The sequence below is a fragment of the Stenella coeruleoalba genome (genome assembly GCF_951394435.1).
Source record: "Stenella coeruleoalba genome assembly, chromosome: 6".
In the NCBI taxonomy this organism is placed as follows: domain Eukaryota; kingdom Metazoa; phylum Chordata; class Mammalia; order Artiodactyla; family Delphinidae; genus Stenella; species Stenella coeruleoalba.
The window spans coordinates 31,849,585-31,870,292 of NC_137151.1; the positions used below are offsets into that span (position 1 = coordinate 31,849,585).

Here is a 20,708-nt window from a genome sequence, read left to right on the forward strand (position 1 = left end):
CATTTATAACTCTGCAGGTTTGTGAATTACAGTGCCCCTGAGCTCCTTTCTTCAACTCGCTTTCATTTGAGCTGGCCGCAACACCGCAGGATGGCTTCAGGCCCTAATCTGGTTCCGGTACGGCACGCTGAGCCTTTGGTTATTTCCTCTTCCTGGTGGGAAATGAGAGTTAAATTTGCCCGTCCAGACACCTCCAGCTACCCTCTCATTGGTTCTCGCTATTCCTGTTCATCTTCCGCAGAAATTGCAAACTGGGCCAAACAGGAGGTTAAAGGCGCTGACTCTCCAAGTGGGGAGAGTGTTAGTAAAGCGTCTGGAATGTTGCACCCGAGTACCAGGGGAGGAAAACTGAGACATATTTGAACACGTCTCCCGATCACATGGTTGATCATACTCTGGGTTCCACATGCATGTTTTAGCTGAAGGAAGAATACCTAAAACCTGGGTAATTGAAACCCGTGGAATGGGTACCATGCAATATGACTTCAAAGGGTCTTCATTTGCTCACCGAACCTCTCCAATCCTATCACTGCTGCGTTTATGCCCCTGTACACATGCTTGATTCTCTTTCGGAGACATAGCAATCCATAGGTTTTAAGATACTTACTAGTCAGGTACATTCTTAGGCGTTTAATATGCGGTGTTGAGTCCATTTCGTTGAGCAAGGAGTGGCTCTTGTCTATTCCATATTTGGCTTAAGGAACTTTATCTGTGCTCATTTCAATCTCTGGTTTTATGCAGCAACACAACTCACCTTTACCCTTAAGCAAGCATAAGTTGGTTTTCTAAATTTGAGAACCTGTTCTGTTCTGGAATTCAGTTCCTGTGTAGCCAAGTTTACATTCCGTGTATTACTGATATCTTATGATGTTTCTTTTTCTGTGTGACTTATTTCAGTTAGAATCATCGTACCTGAATCTACTCATTGTGATGCTAAGGTCCTGATGACATAGATTTCATTGCTGAGTGATACTGCATTGTACGTAAGTACCACAAGTTCTTTATCCATTTTTCACTTTCTGCGATGTTGAACTTGTACTGTAAACGAGGTTCTTGTAAACAGAGCCGTTCCAAACTTTGGGGTGGCTGTGTCTTTTTGATTTTAATTTCCCTAAGCTATAGGACCATAAGTGGAAGTGCCCTAGGCTCTGTTGCTTTGTTTTTTAGATGTTTCAGGAAACACCATACACTTCTCCCGAGTGTCTGTTGGCAATTTACATCCCGCCCATCAGCATAACAAGGCTCCCAATTCTCAATGGCCTGTCCTGCCTTTCTGGATTTTACACTTTTTTCAGATGGCCCTTTTGACCGGGGGGAAGTGAGACTTCATTGTAGTGCAGATTTCCTTTGCAAGCTTGCTTGGTTGGCCAAAAAGGGCGTATGCGTTTTTTCCTGAATATATTCAGGAAAAAACGCATACGCCCTTTTTGGCCAAGTGCATCATTGTGGACGTTCTGCCTCTTTTCCTATGCTTTCAGTGCAATTCCAGTCTACCTCCTGAAATCGGTTTCCTGCAATTCTGCCCCGCTTTCAAGTCCTCTTGGCAGCCTTACTTCAGTCTATTTTTGGACGATAGCTGTCATTTATAACTCTGCAAGTTTGTGAATTACAGTGCCCCTGAGCTCCTTTCTTCAACTCGCTTTCTTGTGACCTGGCCGCAACACCGCAGGATGGCTTCAGGCCCTAATCTGGTTCTGGCCCGGCATGCTGAGCCTTTGGTTAATTCCTCTTCCTGGTGGGAAATGAGAGTTAAATTTGCCCGTCCAGACACCTCCAGCTAGCCTCTCATTGGTTCTCGCTATTCCTGTTCATCTTCCGCAGAAATTGCAAACTGGGCCAAACAGGAGGTTAAAGGGACTGACTCTCCAAGTGGGGAGAGTGTTAGTAAAGCGTCTGGAATGTTGCACCCGAGTACCAGGGGAGGAAAACTGAGACATATTTGAACACGTCTCCCGATCACATGGTTGATCATACTCTAGGTTCCACATGCATGTTTTAGCTGAAGGAAGAATACCTTAAACCTGGGTAGTTGAAACCCGTGGAATGGGTACCATGCAATATGACTTCAAAGGGTCTTCATTTGCTCACCGAACCTCTCCAATCCTATCACTGCTGCGTTTATGCCCCTGTACACATGCTTGATTCTCTTTCGGAGACATAGCAATCCATAGGTTTTAAGATACTTACTAGTCAGGTACATTCTTAGGCGTTTAATATGCGGTGTTGAGTCCATTTCGTTGAGCAAGGAGTAGCTCTTGTCTATTCCATATTTGGCTTAAGGAACTTTATCTGTGCTCATTTCAGTCTCTGGTTTTATGCTGCACCCCAACTCACCTTTACCCTTAAGCAAGAATAAGTTGGTTTTCTAAATTTGAGACCCTGTTCTGTTCTGTAATTCAGTTCCTGTGTAGCCAAGTTTCCATTCCGTGTATTACTGATATCTTATGATGTTTCTTTTTCTGTGTGACTTATTTCAGTTAGAATCATCATACCTGAATCCACTCATTGTGCTGCTAAGGGCCTGATGACACAGATTTCATTGCTGAGTGATATTGCTTTGTAAGTAAATACCACAACTTCTTTATCCATTTTTCACATTCTGTGATGTTGAACTTGTACTGTAAACGAGGTTCTTGTAAACAGAGCCGTTCCAAACTTTGGGGTGGCTGTGTCTTTTTGATTTTAATTTCCCTAAGCTATAGGACCATAAGTGGAAGTGCCCTAGGTTCTGTTGCTTTGTTTTTTAGATGTTTCAGGAAACACCATACACTTCTCCCGAGTGGTTGTTGGCAATTTACATCCCGCCCATCAGCATAACAAGGCTCCCAGTTCTCCATGGCCTGTCCTGCCTTTCTGGATTTTACACTTTTTTCAGATGGCTCTTTTGATCGGGGGGAAGTGAGACTTCATTGTAGTGCAGATTTCCTTTGCAAGCTTGCTTGGTTGGCCAAAAAGGGCGTATGCGTTTTTTCCTGAATATATTCAGGAAAAAACGCATACGCCCTTTTTGGCCAAGTGCATCATTGTGGACGTTCTGCCTCTTTTCCTATGCTTTCAATGCAATTCCAGTCTACCTCCTGAAATCGGTTTCCTGCAATTCTGCCCCGCTTTCAAGTCCTCTTGGCAGCCTTACTTCAGTCTATTTTTGGATGATAGCTGTCATTTATAACTCTGCAGGTTTGTGAATTACAGTGCCCCTGAGCTCCTTTCTTCAACTCGCTTTCTTTTGAACTGGCCGCAACACCGCAGGATGGCTTCAGGCCCTAATCTGGTTCCGGCACGGCACGCTGAGCCTTTGGTTATTTCCTCTTCCTGGTGGGAAATGAGAGTTAAATTTGCCCGTCCAGACACCTCCAGCTAGTCTCTCATTGGTTCTCGCTATTTCTGTTCATCTTCCGCAGAAATTGCAAACTGGGCCAAACAGGAGGTTAAAGGCGCTGACTCTCCAATTGGGGAGAGTGTTAGTAAAGCATCTGGAATGTTGCACCCGAGTACCAGGGGAGGAAAACTGAGACATATTTGAACACGTCTCCCGTTCACATGGTTGATCATACTTGGGTTCCACATGCATGTTTTAGCTGAAGGAAGAATACCTTAAACCTGGAGAGTTGAGACCCGTGGAATGGGTACCATGCAATATGACTTCAAAGGGTCTTCATTTGCTCACCGAACCTCTCCAATCCTATCACTGCTGCGTTTATGCCCCTGTACACATGCTTGATTCTCTTTCGGAGGCATAGCAGTCCATAGGTTTTAAGATACTTACTAGTCAGGTACATTCTTAGGCGTTTAATATGCGGTGTTGAGTCCATTTCGTTGAGCAAGGAGTAGCTCTTGTCTATTCCATATTTGACTTAAGGAACTTTATCTGTGCTCATTTCAATCTCTGGTTTATGCAGCACCCCAACTCACCTTCACCCTTAAGCAAGCATAAGTTGGTTTTCTAAATTTGAGACCCTGTTCTGTTCTGTAATTCAGTTCCTGTGTAGCCAAGTTTACATTCCGTGTATTACTGATATCTTATGATGTTTCTTTTTCTGTGTGACTTACTTCAGTTAGAATCATCATACCTGAATCCACTCATTGTGCTGCTAAGGGCCTGATGACACAGATTTCATTGCTGAGTGATATTGCTTTGTAAGTAAATACCACAACTTCTTTCCATTTTTCACTTTCTGCGATGTTGAACTTGTACTGTAAATGAGGTTCTTGTAAACAGAGCCGTTCCAAACTTTGGGGTGGCTGTGTCTTTTTGATTTTAATTTCCCTAAGCTATAGGCCCATAAGTGGAAGTGCCCTAGGTTCTGTTGCTTTGTTTTTTAGATGTTTCAGGAAACACCATACACTTCTCCCGATTGTCTGTTGGCAATTTACATCCCGCCCATCAGCATAACAAGGCTCCCAGTTCTCCATGGCCTGTCCTGCCTTTCTGGATTTTACACTTTTTTCAGATGGCCCTTTTGACCGGGGGGAAGTGAGACTTCATTGTAGTGCAGATTTCCTTTGCAAGCTTGCTTGGTTGGCCAAAAAGGGCGTATGCGTTTTTTCCTGAATATATTCAGGAAAAAACGCATACGCCCTTTTTGGCCAAGTGCATCATTGTGGACGTTCTGCCTCTTTTCCTATGCTTTCAATGCAATTCCAGTCTACCTCCTGAAATCGGTTTCCTGCAATTCTGCCCCGCTTTCAAGTCCTCTTGGCAGCCTTACTTCAGTCTATTTTTGGACGATAGCTGTCATTTATAACTCTGCAGGTTTGTGAATTACAGTGCCCCTGAGCTCCTTTCTTCAACTCGCTTTCTTGTGACCTGGCCGCAACACCGCAGGATGGCTTCAGGCCCTAATCTGGTTCCGGCACGGCACGCTGAGCCTTTGGTTATTTCCTCTTCCTGGTGGGAAATGAGAGTTAAATTTGCCCGTCCAGACACCTCCAGCTAGTCTCTCATTGGTTCTCGCTATTTCTGTTCATCTTCCGCAGAAATTGCAAACTGGGCCAAACAGGAGGTTAAAGGCCCTGACTCTCCAATTGGGGAGAGTGTTAGTTAAGCATCTGGAATGTTGCACCCGAGTACCAGGGGAGGAAAACTGAGACATATTTGAACACGTCTCCCGTTCACATGGTTGATCATACTTGGGTTCCACATGCATGTTTTAGCTGAAGGAAGAATACCTTAAACCTGGAGAGTTGAGACCCGTGGAATGGGTACCATGCAATATGACTTCAAAGGGTCTTCATTTGCTCACCGAACCTCTCCAATCCTATCACTGCTGCGTTTATGCCCCTGTACACATGCTTGATTCTCTTTCGGAGACATAGCAATCCATAGGTTTTAAGATACTTACTAGTCAGGTACATTCTTAGGCGTTTAATATGCGGTGTTGAGTCCATTTCGTTGAGCAAGGAGTAGCTCTTGTCTATTCCATATTTGACTTAAGGAACTTTATCTGTGCTCATTTCAATCTCTGGTTTATGCAGCACCCCAACTCACCTTTAACCTTAAGCAAGCATAAGTTGGTTTTCTAAATTTGAGACCCTGTTCTGTTCTGTAATTCAGTTCCTGTGTAGCCAAGTTTACATTCCGTGTATTACTGATATCTTATGATGTTTCTTTTTCTGTGTGACTTACTTCAGTTAGAATCATCATATCTGAATCCACTCATTGTGCTGCTAAGGGCCTGATGACACAGATTTCATTGCTGAGTGATATTGCTTTGTAAGTAAATACCACAACTTCTTTCCATTTTTCACTTTCTGCGATGTTGAACTTGTACTGTAAACGAGGTTCTTGTAAACAGAGCCATTCCAAACTTTGGGGTGGCTGTGTCTTTTTGATTTTAATTTCCCTAAGCTATAGGCCCATAAGTGGAAGTGCCCTAGGTTCTGTTGCTTTGTTTTTTAGATGTTTCAGGAAACACCATACACTTCTCCCGAGTGGTTGTTGGCAATTTACATCCCGCCCATCAGCATAACAAGGCTCCCAGTTCTCCATGGCCTTTCCTGCCTTTCTGGATTTTACACTTTTTTCAGATGGCCCTTTTGACCGGGGGGAAGTGAGACTTCATTGTAGTGCAGATTTCCTTTGCAAGCTTGCTTGGTTGGCCAAAAAGGGCGTATGCGTTTTTTCCTGAATATATTCAGGAAAAAACGCATACGCCCTTTTTGGCCAAGTGCATCATTGTGGACGTTCTGCCTCTTTTCCTATGCTTTCAATGCAATTCCAGTCTACCTCCTGAAATCGGTTTCCTGCAATTCTGCCCCGCTTTCAAGTCCTCTTGGCAGCCTTACTTCATTCTATTTTTGGACGATAGCTGTCATTTATAACTCTGCAGGTTTGTGAATTACAGTGTCCCTGAGCTCCTTTCTTCAACTCGCTTTCTTGTGACCTGGCCGCAACACCGCAGGATGGCTTCAGGCCCTAATCTGGTTCCGGCACGGCACGCTGAGCCTTTGGTTATTTCCTCTTCCTGGTGGGAAATGAGAGTTAAATTTGCCCGTCCAGACACCTCCAGCTAGTCTCTCATTGGTTCTCGCTATTTCTGTTCATCTTCCGCAGAAATTGCAAACTGGGCCAAACAGTAGGTTAAAGGCGCTGACTCTCCAAGTGAAGAGAGTGTTAGTAAAGCGTCTGGAATGTTGCACCCGAGTACCAGGGGAGGAAAACTGAGACATATTTGAACACGTCTCCCGTTCACATGGTTGATCATACTTGGGTTCCACATGCATGTTTTAGCTGAAGGAAGAATACCTTAAACCTGGAGAGTTGAGACCCGTGGAATGGGTACCATGCAATATGACTTCAAAGGGTCTTCATTTGCTCACCGAACCTCTCCAATCCTATCACTGCTGCGTTTATGCCCCTGTACACATGCTTGATTCTCTTTCGGAGACATAGCAATCCATAGGTTTTAAGATACTTACTAGTCAGGTACATTCTTAGGCGTTTAATATGCGGTGTTGAGTCCATTTCGTTGAGCAAGGAGTAGCTCTTGTCTATTCCATATTTGACTTAAGGAACTTTATCTGTGCTCATTTCAATCTCTGGTTTATGCAGCACCCCAACTCACCTTTAACCTTAAGCAAGCATAAGTTGGTTTTCTAAATTTGAGACCCTGTTCTGTTCTGTAATTCAGTTCCTGTGTAGCCAAGTTTACATTCCGTGTATTACTGATATCTTATGATGTTTCTTTTTCTGTGTGACTTACTTCAGTTAGAATCATCATACCTGAATCCACTCATTGTGCTGCTAAGGGCCTGATGACACAGATTTCATTGCTGAGTGATATTGCTTTGTAAGTAAATACCACAACTTCTTTCCATTTTTCACTTTCTGCGATGTTGAACTTGTACTGTAAATGAGGTTCTTGTAAACAGAGCCGTTCCAAACTTTGGGGTGGCTGTGTCTTTTTGATTTTAATTTCCCTAAGCTATAGGCCCATAAGTGGAAGTGCCCTAGGTTCTGTTGCTTTGTTTTTTAGATGTTTCAGGAAACACCATACACTTCTCCCAATTGTCTGTTGGCAATTTACATCCCGCCCATCAGCATAACAAGGCTCCCAGTTCTCCATGGCCTGTCCTGCCTTTCTGGATTTTACACTTTTTTCAGATGGCCCTTTTGACCGGGGGGAAGTGAGACTTCATTGTAGTGCAGATTTCCTTTGCAAGCTTGCTTGGTTGGCCAAAAAGGGCGTATGCGTTTTTTCCTGAATATATTCAGGAAAAAACGCATACGCCCTTTTTGGCCAAGTGCATCATTGTGGACGTTCTGCCTCTTTTCCTATGCTTTCAATGCAATTCCAGTCTACCTCCTGAAATCGGTTTCCTGCAATTCTGCCCCGCTTTCAAGTCCTCTTGGCAGCCTTACTTCAGTCTATTTTTGGACGATAGCTGTCATTTATAACTCTGCAGGTTTGTGAATTACAGTGCCCCTGAGCTCCTTTCTTCAACTCGCTTTCTTGTGACCTGGCCGCAACACCGCAGGATGGCTTCAGGCCCTAATCTGGTTCCGGCACGGCACGCTGAGCCTTTGGTTATTTCCTCTTCCTGGTGGGAAATGAGAGTTAAATTTGCCCGTCCAGACACCTCCAGCTAGTCTCTCATTGGTTCTCGCTATTTCTGTTCATCTTCCGCAGAAATTGCAAACTGGGCCAAACAGGAGGTTAAAGGCGCTGACTCTCCAATTGGGGAGAGTGTTAGTAAAGCATCTGGAATGTTGCACCCGAGTACCAGGGGAGGAAAACTGAGACATATTTGAACACGTCTCCCGTTCACATGGTTGATCATACTTGGGTTCCACATGCATGTTTTAGCTGAAGGAAGAATACCTTAAACCTGGAGAGTTGAGACCCGTGGAATGGGTACCATGCAATATGACTTCAAAGGGTCTTCATTTGCTCACCGAACCTCTCCAATCCTATCACTGCTGCGTTTATGCCCCTGTACACATGCTTGATTCTCTTTCGGAGACATAGCAATCCATAGGTTTTAAGATACTTACTAGTCAGGTACATTCTTAGGCGTTTAATATGCGGTGTTGAGTCCATTTCGTTGAGCAAGGAGTAGCTCTTGTCTATTCCATATTTGACTTAAGGAACTTTATCTGTGCTCATTTCAATCTCTGGTTTATGCAGCACCCCAACTCACCTTTAACCTTAAGCAAGCATAAGTTGGTTTTCTAAATTTGAGACCCTGTTCTGTTCTGTAATTCAGTTCCTGTGTAGCCAAGTTTACATTCCGTGTATTACTGATATCTTATGATGTTTCTTTTTCTGTGTGACTTACTTCAGTTAGAATCATCATATCTGAATCCACTCATTGTGCTGCTAAGGGCCTGATGACACAGATTTCATTGCTGAGTGATATTGCTTTGTAAGTAAATACCACAACTTCTTTCCATTTTTCACTTTCTGCGATGTTGAACTTGTACTGTAAACGAGGTTCTTGTAAACAGAGCCATTCCAAACTTTGGGGTGGCTGTGTCTTTTTGATTTTAATTTCCCTAAGCTATAGGCCCATAAGTGGAAGTGCCCTAGGTTCTGTTGCTTTGTTTTTTAGATGTTTCAGGAAACACCATACACTTCTCCCGAGTGGTTGTTGGCAATTTACATCCCGCCCATCAGCATAACAAGGCTCCCAGTTCTCCATGGCCTGTCCTGCCTTTCTGGATTTTACACTTTTTTCAGATGGCCCTTTTGACCGGGGGGAAGTGAGACTTCATTGTAGTGCAGATTTCCTTTGCAAGCTTGCTTGGTTGGCCAAAAAGGGCGTATGCGTTTTTTCCTGAATATATTCAGGAAAAAACGCATACGCCCTTTTTGGCCAAGTGCATCATTGTGGACGTTCTGCCTCTTTTCCTATGCTTTCAATGCAATTCCAGTCTACCTCCTGAAATCGGTTTCCTGCAATTCTGCCCCGCTTTCAAGTCCTCTTGGCAGCCTTACTTCATTCTATTTTTGGACGATAGCTGTCATTTATAACTCTGCAGGTTTGTGAATTACAGTGTCCCTGAGCTCCTTTCTTCAACTCGCTTTCTTGTGACCTGGCCGCAACACCGCAGGATGGCTTCAGGCCCTAATCTGGTTCCGGCACGGCACGCTGAGCCTTTGGTTATTTCCTCTTCCTGGTGGGAAATGAGAGTTAAATTTGCCCGTCCAGACACCTCCAGCTAGTCTCTCATTGGTTCTCGCTATTTCTGTTCATCTTCCGCAGAAATTGCAAACTGGGCCAAACAGGAGGTTAAAGGCGCTGACTCTCCAAGTGAAGAGAGTGTTAGTAAAGCGTCTGGAATGTTGCACCCGAGTACCAGGGGAGGAAAACTGAGACATATTTGAACACGTCTCCCGTTCACATGGTTGATCATACTTGGGTTCCACATGCATGTTTTAGCTGAAGGAAGAATACCTTAAACCTGGAGAGTTGAGACCCGTGGAATGGGTACCATGCAATATGACTTCAAAGGGTCTTCATTTGCTCACCGAACCTCTCCAATCCTATCACTGCTGCGTTTATGCCCCTGTACACATGCTTGATTCTCTTTCGGAGACATAGCAATCCATAGGTTTTAAGATAATTACTAGTCAGGTACATTCTTAGGCGTTTAATATGCGGTGTTGAGTCCATTTCGTTGAGCAAGGAGTAGCTCTTGTCTATTCCATATTTGGCTTAAGGAACTTTATCTGTGCTCATTTCAGTCTCTGGTTTTATGCTGCACCCCAACTCACCTTTCCCCTTAAGCAAGCATAAGTTGGTTTTCTAAATTTGAGACCCTGTTCTGTTCTGTAATTCAGTTCCTGTGTAGCCAAGTTTACATTCCGTGTATTACTGATATCTTATGATGTTTCTTTTTCTGTGTGACTTATTTCAGTTAGAATCATCATACCTGAATCCACTCATTGTGCTTCTAAGGGCCTGATGACACAGATTTCATTGCTGAGTGATATTGCTTTGTAAGTAAATACCACAACTTCTTTATCCATTTTTCACTTTCTGCGATGTTGAACTTGTACTGTAAACGAGGTTCTTGTAAACAGAGCCGTTCCAAACTTTGGGGTGGCTGTGTCTTTTTGATTTTAATTTCCCTAAGCTATAGGACCATAAGTGGAAGTGCCCTAGGTTCTGTTGCTTTGTTTTTTAGATGTTTCAGGAAACACCATACACTTCTCCCGAGTGGTTGTTGGCAATTTACATCCCGCCCATCAGCATAACAAGGCTCCCAGTTCTCCATGGCCTGTCCTGCCTTTCTGGATTTTACACTTTTTTCAGATGGCCCTTTTGACCGGGGGGAAGTGAGACTTCATTGTAGTGCAGATTTCCTTTGCAAGCTTGCTTGGTTGGCCAAAAAGGGCGTATGCGTTTTTTCCTGAATATATTCAGGAAAAAACGCATACGCCCTTTTTGGCCAAGTGCATCATTGTGGACGTTCTGCCTCTTTTCCTATGCTTTCAATGCAATTCCAGTCTAACTCCTGAAATCGGTTTCCTGCAATTCTGCCCCACTTTCAAGTCCTCTTGGCAGCCTTACTTCAGTCTATTTTTGGACGATAGCTGTCATTTATAACTCTGCAGGTTTGTGAATTACAGTGCCCCTGAGCTCCTTTCTTCAACTCGCTTTCTTGTGACCTGGCCGCAACACCGCAGGATGGCTTCAGGCCCTAATCTGGTTCCGGCACGGCACGCTGAGCCTTTGGTTATTTCCTCTTCCTGGTGGGAAATGAGAGTTAAATTTGCCCGTCCAGACACCTCCAGCTAGTCTCTCATTGGTTCTCGCTATTTCTGTTCATCTTCCGCAGAAATTGCAAACTGGGCCAAACAGGAGGTTAAAGGCACGGACTCTCCAAGTGGGGAGAGTGTTAGTAAAGCGTCTGGAATGTTGCACCCGAGTACCAGGGGAGGAAAACTGAGACATATTTCAACACGTCTCCCGTTCACATGGTTGATCATACTTGGGTTCCACATGCATGTTTTAGCTGAAGGAAGAATACCTTAAACCTGGAGAGTTGAGACCCGTGGAATGGGTACCATGCAATATGACTTCAAAGGGTCTTCATTTGCTCACCGAACCTCTCCAATCCTATCACTGCTGCGTTTATGCCCCTGTACACATGCTTGATTCTCTTTCGGAGACATAGCAATCCATAGGTTTTAAGATACTTACTAGTCAGGTACATTCTTAGGCGTTTAATATGCGGTGTTGAGTCCATTTCGTTGAGCAAGGAGTAGCTCTTGTCTATTCCATATTTGACTTAAGGAACTTTATCTGTGCTCATTTCAATCTCTGGTTTATGCAGCATCCCAACTCACCTTTACCCTTAAGCAAGCATAAGTTGGTTTTCTAAATTTGAGACCCTGTTCTGTTCTGTAATTCAGTTCCTGTGTAGCCAAGTTTACATTCCGTGTATTACTGATATCTTATGATGTTTCTTTTTCTGTGTGACTTACTTCAGTTAGAATCATCATACCTGAATCCACTCATTGTGCTGCTAAGGGCCTGATGACACAGATTTCATTGCTGAGTGATATTGCTTTGTAAGTAAATACCACAACTTCTTTCCATTTTTCACTTTCTGCGATGTTGAACTTGTACTGTAAACGAGGTTCTTGTAAACAGAGCCGTTCCAAACTTTGGGGTGGCTGTGTCTTTTTGATTTTAATTTCCCTAATCTATAGGACCATAAGTGGCAGTGCCCTAGGCTCTGTTGCTTTGTTTTTTAGATGTATCAGGAAACACCATACACTTCTCCCGAGTGTCTGTTGGCAATTTACATCCCGCCCATCAGCATAACAAGGCTCCCAGTTCTCCATGGCCTGTCCTGCCTTTCTGGATTTTACACTTTTTTCAGATGGCCCTTTTGACCGGGGGGAAGTGAGACTTCATTGTAGTGCAGATTTCCTTTGCAAGCTTGCTTGGTTGGCCAAAAAGGGCGTATGCGTTTTTTCCTGAATATATTCAGGAAAAAACGCATACGCCCTTTTTGGCCAAGTGCATCATTGTGGACGTTCTGCCTCTTTTCCTATGCTTTCAATGCAATTTCAGTCTACCTCCTGAAATCGGTTTCCTGCAATTCTGCCCCGCTTTCAAGTCCTCTTGGCAGCCTTACTTCAGTCTATTTTTGGACGATAGCTGTCATTTATAACTCTGCAGGTTTGTGAATTACAGTGCCCCTGAGCTCCTTTCTTCAACTCGCTTTCTTTTGAACTGGCCGCAACACCGCAGGATGGCTTCAGGCCCTAATCTGGTTCCGGTACGGCACGCTGAGCCTTTGGTTATTTCCTCTTCCTGGTGGGAAATGAGAGTTAAATTTGCCCGTCCAGACACCTCCAGCTACCCTCTCATTGGTTCTCGCTATTCCTGTTCATCTTCCGCAGAAATTGCAAACTGGGCCAAACAGGAGGTTAAAGGCGCTGACTCTCCAAGTGGGGAGAGTGTTAGTAAAGCGTCTGGAATGTTGCACCCGAGTACCAGGGGAGGAAAACTGAGACATATTTGAACACGTCTCCCGATCACATGGTTGATCATACTCTGGGTTCCACATGCATGTTTTAGCTGAAGGAAGAATACCTAAAACCTGGGTAATTGAAACCCGTGGAATGGGTACCATGCAATATGACTTCAAAGGGTCTTCATTTGCTCACCGAACCTCTCCAATCCTATCACTGCTGCGTTTATGCCCCTGTACACATGCTTGATTCTCTTTCGGAGACATAGCAATCCATAGGTTTTAAGATACTTACTAGTCAGGTACATTCTTAGGCGTTTAATATGCGGTGTTGAGTCCATTTCGTTGAGCAAGGAGTGGCTCTTGTCTATTCCATATTTGGCTTAAGGAACTTTATCTGTGCTCATTTCAATCTCTGGTTTTATGCAGCAACCCAACTCACCTTTACCCTTAAGCAAGCATAAGTTGGTTTTCTAAATTTGAGAACCTGTTCTGTTCTGGAATTCAGTTCCTGTGTAGCCAAGTTTACATTCCGTGTATTACTGATATCTTATGATGTTTCTTTTTCTGTGTGACTTATTTCAGTTAGAATCATCGTACCTGAATCTACTCATTGTGATGCTAAGGTCCTGATGACATAGATTTCATTGCTGAGTGATACTGCATTGTACGTAAGTACCACAAGTTCTTTATCCATTTTTCACTTTCTGCGATGTTGATCTTGTACTGTAAACGAGGTTCTTGTAAACAGAGCCGTTCCAAACTTTGGGGTGGCTGTGTCTTTTTGATTTTAATTTCCCTAAGCTATAGGACCATAAGTGGAAGTGCCCTAGGCTCTGTTGCTTTGTTTTTTAGATGTTTCAGGAAACACCATACACTTCTCCCGAGTGTCTGTTGGCAATTTACATCCCGCCCATCAGCATAACAAGGCTCCCAATTCTCAATGGCCTGTCCTGCCTTTCTGGATTTTACACTTTTTTCAGATGGCCCTTTTGACCGTGGGGAAGTGAGACTTCATTGTAGTGCAGATTTCCTTTGCAAGCTTGCTTGGTTGGCCAAAAAGGGCGTATGCGTTTTTTCCTGAATATATTCAGGAAAAAACGCATACGCCCTTTTTGGCCAAGTGCATCATTGTGGACGTTCTGCCTCTTTTCCTATGCTTTCAGTGCAATTCCAGTCTACCTCCTGAAATCGGTTTCCTGCAATTCTGCCCCGATTTCAAGTCCTCTTGGCAGCCTTACTTCAGTCTATTTTTGGACGATAGCTGTCATTTATAACTCTGCAAGTTTGTGAATTACAGTGCCCCTGAGCTCCTTTCTTCAACTCGCTTTCTTGTGACCTGGCCGCAACACCGCAGGATGGCTTCAGGCCCTAATCTGGTTCTGGCCCGGCATGCTGAGCCTTTGGTTAATTCCTCTTCCTGGTGGGAAATGAGAGTTAAATTTGCCCGTCCAGACACCTCCAGCTAGCATCTCATTGGTTCTCGCTATTCCTGTTCATCTTCCGCAGAAATTGCAAACTGGGCCAAACAGGAGGTTAAAGGGACTGACTCTCCAAGTGGGGAGAGTGTTAGTAAAGCGTCTGGAATGTTGCACCCGAGTACCAGGGGAGGAAAACTGAGACATATTTGAACACGTCTCCCGATCACATGGTTGATCATACTCTAGGTTCCACATGCATGTTTTAGCTGAAGGAAGAATACCTTAAACCTGGGTAGTTGAAACCCGTGGAATGGGTACCATGCAATATGACTTCAAAGGGTCTTCATTTGCTCACCGAACCTCTCCAATCCTATCACTGCTGCGTTTATGCCCCTGTACACATGCTTGATTCTCTTTCGGAGACATAGCAATCCATAGGTTTTAAGATACTTACTAGTCAGGTACATTCTTAGGCGTTTAATATGCGGTGTTGAGTCCATTTCGTTGAGCAAGGAGTAGCTTTTGTCTATTCCATATTTGGCTTAAGGAACTTTATCTGTGCTCATTTGAGTCTCTGGTTTTATGCTGCACCCCAACTCTCCTTTACCCTTAAGCAAGAATAAGTTGGTTTTCTAAATTTGAGACCCTGTTCTGTTCTGTAATTCAGTTCCTGTGTAGCCAAGTTTCCATTCCGTGTATTACTGATATCTTATGATGTTTCTTTTTCTGTGTGACTTATTTCAGTTAGAATCATCATACCTGAATCCACTCATTGTGCTGCTAAGGGCCTGATGACACAGATTTCATTGCTGAGTGATATTGCTTTGTAAGTAAATACCACAACTTCTTTATCCATTTTTCACATTCTGTGATGTTGAACTTGTACTCTAAACGAGGTTCTTGTAAACAGAGCCGTTCCAAACTTTGGGGTGGCTGTGTCTTTTTGATTTTAATTTCCCTAAGCTATAGGACCATAAGTGGAAGTGCCCTAGGTTCTGTTGCTTTGTTTTTTAGATGTTTCAGGAAACACCATACACTTCTCCCGAGTGGTTGTTGGCAATTTACATCCCGCCCATCAGCATAACAAGGCTCCCAGTTCTCCATGGCCTGTCCTGCCTTTCTGGATTTTACACTTTTTTCAGATGGCTCTTTTGATCGGGGGGAAGTGAGACTTCATTGTAGTGCAGATTTCCTTTGCAAGCTTGCTTGGTTGGCCAAAAAGGGCGTATGCGTTTTTTCCTGAATATATTCAGGAAAAAACGCATACGCCCTTTTTGGCCAAGTGCATCATTGTGGACGTTCTGCCTCTTTTCCTATGCTTTCAATGCAATTCCAGTCTACCTCCTGAAATCGGTTTCCTGCAATTCTGCCCCGCTTTCAAGTCCTCTTGGCAGCCTTACTTCAGTCTATTTTTGGACGATAGCTGTCATTTATAACTCTGCAGGTTTGTGAATTACAGTGCCCCTGAGCTCCTTTCTTCAACTCGCTTTCTTGTGACCTGGCCGCAACACCGCAGGATGGCTTCAGGCCCTAATCTGGTTCCGGCACGGCACACTGAGCCTTTGGTTATTTCCTCTTCCTGGTGGGAAATGAGAGTTAAATTTGCCCGTCCAGACACCTCCAGCTAGTCTCTCATTGGTTCTCGCTATTTCTGTTCATCTTCCGCAGAAATTGCAAACTGGGCCAAACAGGAGGTTAAAGGCGCTGACTCTCCAATTGGGGAGAGTGTTAGTAAAGCATCTGGAATGTTGCACCCGAGTACCAGGGGAGGAAAACTGAGACATATTTGAACACGTCTCCCGTTCACATGGTTGATCATACTTGGGTTCCACATGCATGTTTTAGCTGAAGGAAGAATACCTTAAACCTGGAGAGTTGAGACCCGTGGAATGGGTACCATGCAATATGACTTCAAAGGGTCTTCATTTGCTCACCGAACCTCTCCAATCCTATCACTGCTGCGTTTATGCCCCTGTACACATGCTTGATTCTCTTTCGGAGGCATAGCAATCCATAGGTTTTAAGATACTTACTAGTCAGGTACATTCTTAGGCGTTTAATATGCGGTGTTGAGTCCATTTCGTTGAGCAAGGAGTAGCTCTTGTCTATTCCATATTTGACTTAAGGAACTTTATCTGTGCTCATTTCAATCTCTGGTTTATGCAGCACCCCAACTCACCTTCACCCTTAAGCAAGCATAAGTTGGTTTTCTAAATTTGAGACACTGTTCTGTTCTGTAATTCAGTTCCTGTGTAGCCAAGTTTACATTCCGTGTATTACTGATATCTTATGATGTTTCTTTTTCTGTGTGACTTACTTCAGTTAGAATCATCATACCTGAATCCACTCATTGTGCTGCTAAGGGCCTGATGACACAGATTTCATTGCTGAGTGATATTGCTTTGTAAGTAAATACCACAACTTCTTTCCATTTTTCACTTTCTGCGATGTTGAACTTGTACTGTAAATGAGGTTCTTGTAAACAGAGCCGTTCCAAACTTTGGGGTGGCTGTGTCTTTTTGATTTTAATTTCCCTAAGCTATAGGCCCATAAGTGGAAGTGCCCTAGGTTCTGTTGCTTTGTTTTTTAGATGTTTCAGGAAACACCATACACTTCTCCCGATTGTCTGTTGGCAATTTACATCCCGCCCATCAGCATAACAAGGCTCCCAGTTCTCCATGGCCTGTCCTGCCTTTCTGGATTTTACACTTTTTTCAGATGGCCCTTTTGACCGGGGGGAAGTGAGACTTCATTGTAGTGCAGATTTCCTTTGCAAGCTTGCTTGGTTGGCCAAAAAGGGCGTATGCGTTTTTTCCTGAATATATTCAGGAAAAAACGCATACGCCCTTTTTGGCCAAGTGCATCATTGTGGACGTTCTGCCTCTTTTCCTATGCTTTCAATGCAATTCCAGTCTACCTCCTGAAATCGGTTTCCTACACTTCTGCCCCGCTTTCAAGTCCTCTTGGCAGCCTTACTTCAGTCTATTTTTGGACGATAGCTGTCATTTATAACTCTGCAGGTTTGTGAATTACAGTGCCCCTGAGCTCCTTTCTTCAACTCGCTTTCTTGTGACCTGGCCGCAACACCGCAGGATGGCTTCAGGCCCTAATCTGGTTCCGGCACGGCACGCTGAGCCTTTGGTTATTTCCTCTTCCTGGTGGGAAATGAGAGTTAAATTTGCCCGTCCAGACACCTCCAGCTAGTCTCTCATTGGTTCCCGCTATTTCTGTTCATCTTCCGCAGAAATTGCAAACTGGGCCAAACAGGAGGTTAAAGGCGCTGACTCTCCAATTGGGGAGAGTGTTAGTAAAGCATCTGGAATGTTGCACCCGAGTACCAGGGGAGGAAAACTGAGACATATTTGAACACGTCTCCCGTTCACATGGTTGATCATACTTGGGTTCCACATGCATGTTTTAGCTGAAGGAAGAATACCTTAAACCTGGAGAGTTGAGACCCGTGGAATGGGTACCATGCAATATGACTTCAAAGGGTCTTCATTTGCTCACCGAACCTCTCCAATCCTATCACTGCTGCGTTTATGCCCCTGTACACATGCTTGATTCTCTTTCGGAGACATAGCAATCCATAGGTTTTAAGATACTTACTAGTCAGGTACATTCTTAGGCGTTTAATATGCGGTGTTGAGTCCATTTCGTTGAGCAAGGAGTAGCTCTTGTCTATTCCATATTTGACTTAAGGAACTTTATCTGTGCTCATTTCAATCTCTGGTTTATGCAGCACCCCAACTCACCTTTAACCTTAAGCAAGCATAAGTTGGTTTTCTAAATTTGAGACCCTGTTCTGTTCTGTAATTCAGTTCCTGTGTAGCCAAGTTTACATTCCGTGTATTACTGATATCTTATGATGTTTCTTTTTCTGTGTGACTTACTTCAGTTAGAATCATCATACCTGAATCCACTCATTGTGCTGCTAAGGGCCTGATGACACAGATTTCATTGCTGAGTGATATTGCTTTGTAAGTAAATACCACAACTTCTTTCCATTTTTCACTTTCTGCGATGTTGAACTTGTACTGTAAACGAGGTTCTTTTAAACAGAGCCGTTCCAAACTTTGGGGTGGCTGTGTCTTTTTGATTTTAATTTCCCTAAGCTATAGGCCCATAAGTGGAAGTGCCCTAGGTTCTGTTGCTTTGTTTTTTAGATGTTTCAGGAAACACCATACACTTCTCCCGAGTGGTTGTTGGCAATTTACATCCCGCCCATCAGCATAACAAGGCTCCCAGTTCTCCATGGCCTGTCCTGCCTTTCTGGATTTTACACTTTTTTCAGATGGCCCTTTTGACCGGGGGGAAGTGAGACTTCATTGTAGTGCAGATTTCCTTTGCAAGCTTGCTTGGTTGGCCAAAAAGGGCGTATGCGTTTTTTCCTGAATATATTCAGGAAAAAACGCATACGCCCTTTTTGGCCAAGTGCATCATTGTGGACGTTCTGCCTCTTTTCCTATGCTTTCAAAGCAATTCCAGTCTACCTCCTGAAATCGGTTTCCTGCAATTCTGCCCCGCTTTCAAGTCCTCTTGGCAGCCTTACTTCAGTCTATTTTTGGACGATAGCTGTCATTTATAACTCTGCAGGTTTGTGAATTACAGTGCCCCTGAGCTCCTTTCTTCAACTCGCTTTCTTGTGACCTGGCCGCAACACCGCAGGATGGCTTCAGGCCCTAATCTGGTTCCGGCACGGCATGCTGAGCCTTTGGTTATTTCCTCTTCCTGGTGGGAAATGAGAGTTAAATTTGCCCGTCCAGACACCTCCAGCTAGTCTCTCATTGGTTCTCGCTATTTCTGTTCATCTTCCGCAGAAATTGCAAACTGGGCCAAACAGGAGGTTAAAGGCCCTGACTCTCCAATTGGGGAGAGTGTTAGTTAAGCATCTGGAATGTTGCACCCGAGTACCAGGGGAGGAAAACTGAGACATATTTGAACACGTCTCCCGTTCACATGGTTGATCATACTTGGGTTCCACATGCATGTTTTAGCTGAAGGAAGAATACCTTAAACCTGGAGAGTTGAGACCCGTGGAATGGGTACCATGCAATATGACTTCAAAGGGTCTTCATTTGCTCACCGAACCTCTCCAATCCTATCACTGCTGCGTTTATGCCCCTGTACACATGCTTGATTCTCTTTCGGAGACATAGCAATCCATAGGTTTTAAGATACTTACTAGTCAGGTACATTCTTAGGCGTTTAATATGCGGTGTTGAGTCCATTTCGTTGAGCAAGGAGTAGCTCTTGTCTATTCCATATTTGACTTAAGGAACTTTATCTGTGCTCATTTCAATCTCTGGTTTATGCAGCACCCCAACTCACCTTTAACCTTAAGCAAGCATAAGTTGGTTTCCTAAATTTGAGACCCTGTTCTGTTCTGTAATTCAGTTCCTGTGTAGCCAAGTTTACATTCCGTGTATTACTGATATCTTATGATGTTTCTTTTTCTGTGTGACTTACTTCAGTTAGAATCATCATACCTGAATCCACTCATTGTGCTGCGAAGGGCCTGATGACACAGATTTCATTGCTGAGTGATATTGCTTTGTAAGTAAATACCACAACTTCTTTCCATTTTTCACTTTCTGCGATGTTGAACTTGTACTGTAAATGAGGTTCTTGTAAACAGAGCCGTTCCAAACTTTGGGGTGGCTGTGTCTTTTTGATTTTAATTTCCCTAAGCTATAGGCCCATAAGTGGAAGTGCCCTAGGTTCTGTTGCTTTGTTTTTTAGATGTTTCAGGAAACACCATACACTTCTCCCAATTGTCTGTTGGCAATTTACATCCCGCCCATCAGCATAACAAGGCTCCCAGTTCTCCATGGCCTGTCCTGCCTTTCTGGATTTTACACTTTTTTCAGATGGCCCTTTTGACCGGGGGGAAGTGAGACTTCATTGTAGTGCAGATTTCCTTTGCAAGCTTGCTTGGTTGGCCAAAAAGGGCGTATGCGTTTTTTCCTGAATATATTCAGGAAAAAACGCATACGCCCTTTTTGGCCAAGTGCATCATTGTGGACGTTCTGCCTCTTTTCCTATGCTTTCAATGCAATTCCAGTCTACCTCCTGAAATCGGTTTCCTGCAATTCTGCCCCGCTTTCAAGTCCTCTTGGCAGCCTTACTTCAGTCTATTTTTGGACGATAGCTGTCATTTATAACTCTGCAGGTTTTTGAATTACAGTGCCCCTGAGCTCCTTTCTTCAACTCGCTTTCTTGTGACCTGGCCGCAACACCGCAGGATGGCTTCAGGCCCTAATCTGGTTCCGGTACGGCACGCTGAGCCTTTGGTTATTTCCTCTTCCTGGTGGGAAATGAGAGTTAAATTTGCCCGTCCAGACACCTCCAGCTAG

At 43.9% G+C, this 20,708-nt stretch overlaps 1 long non-coding RNA gene across 1 annotated transcript in view; it reads left to right on the plus strand.

Annotated features, from left to right (window-relative positions):
* Positions 1–20,004, plus strand: part of LOC307188209 — a 1,799,555-nt gene extending 1,779,551 nt beyond the window's left edge. Inside the window, exon 5 of the long non-coding RNA XR_013828832.1 lies at positions 19,827–20,004. This is a non-coding gene — a long non-coding RNA (uncharacterized lncRNA). The remainder of the gene's footprint in view (positions 1–19,826) is intronic.
* Positions 20,005–20,708: the final 704 nt, after the last annotated feature.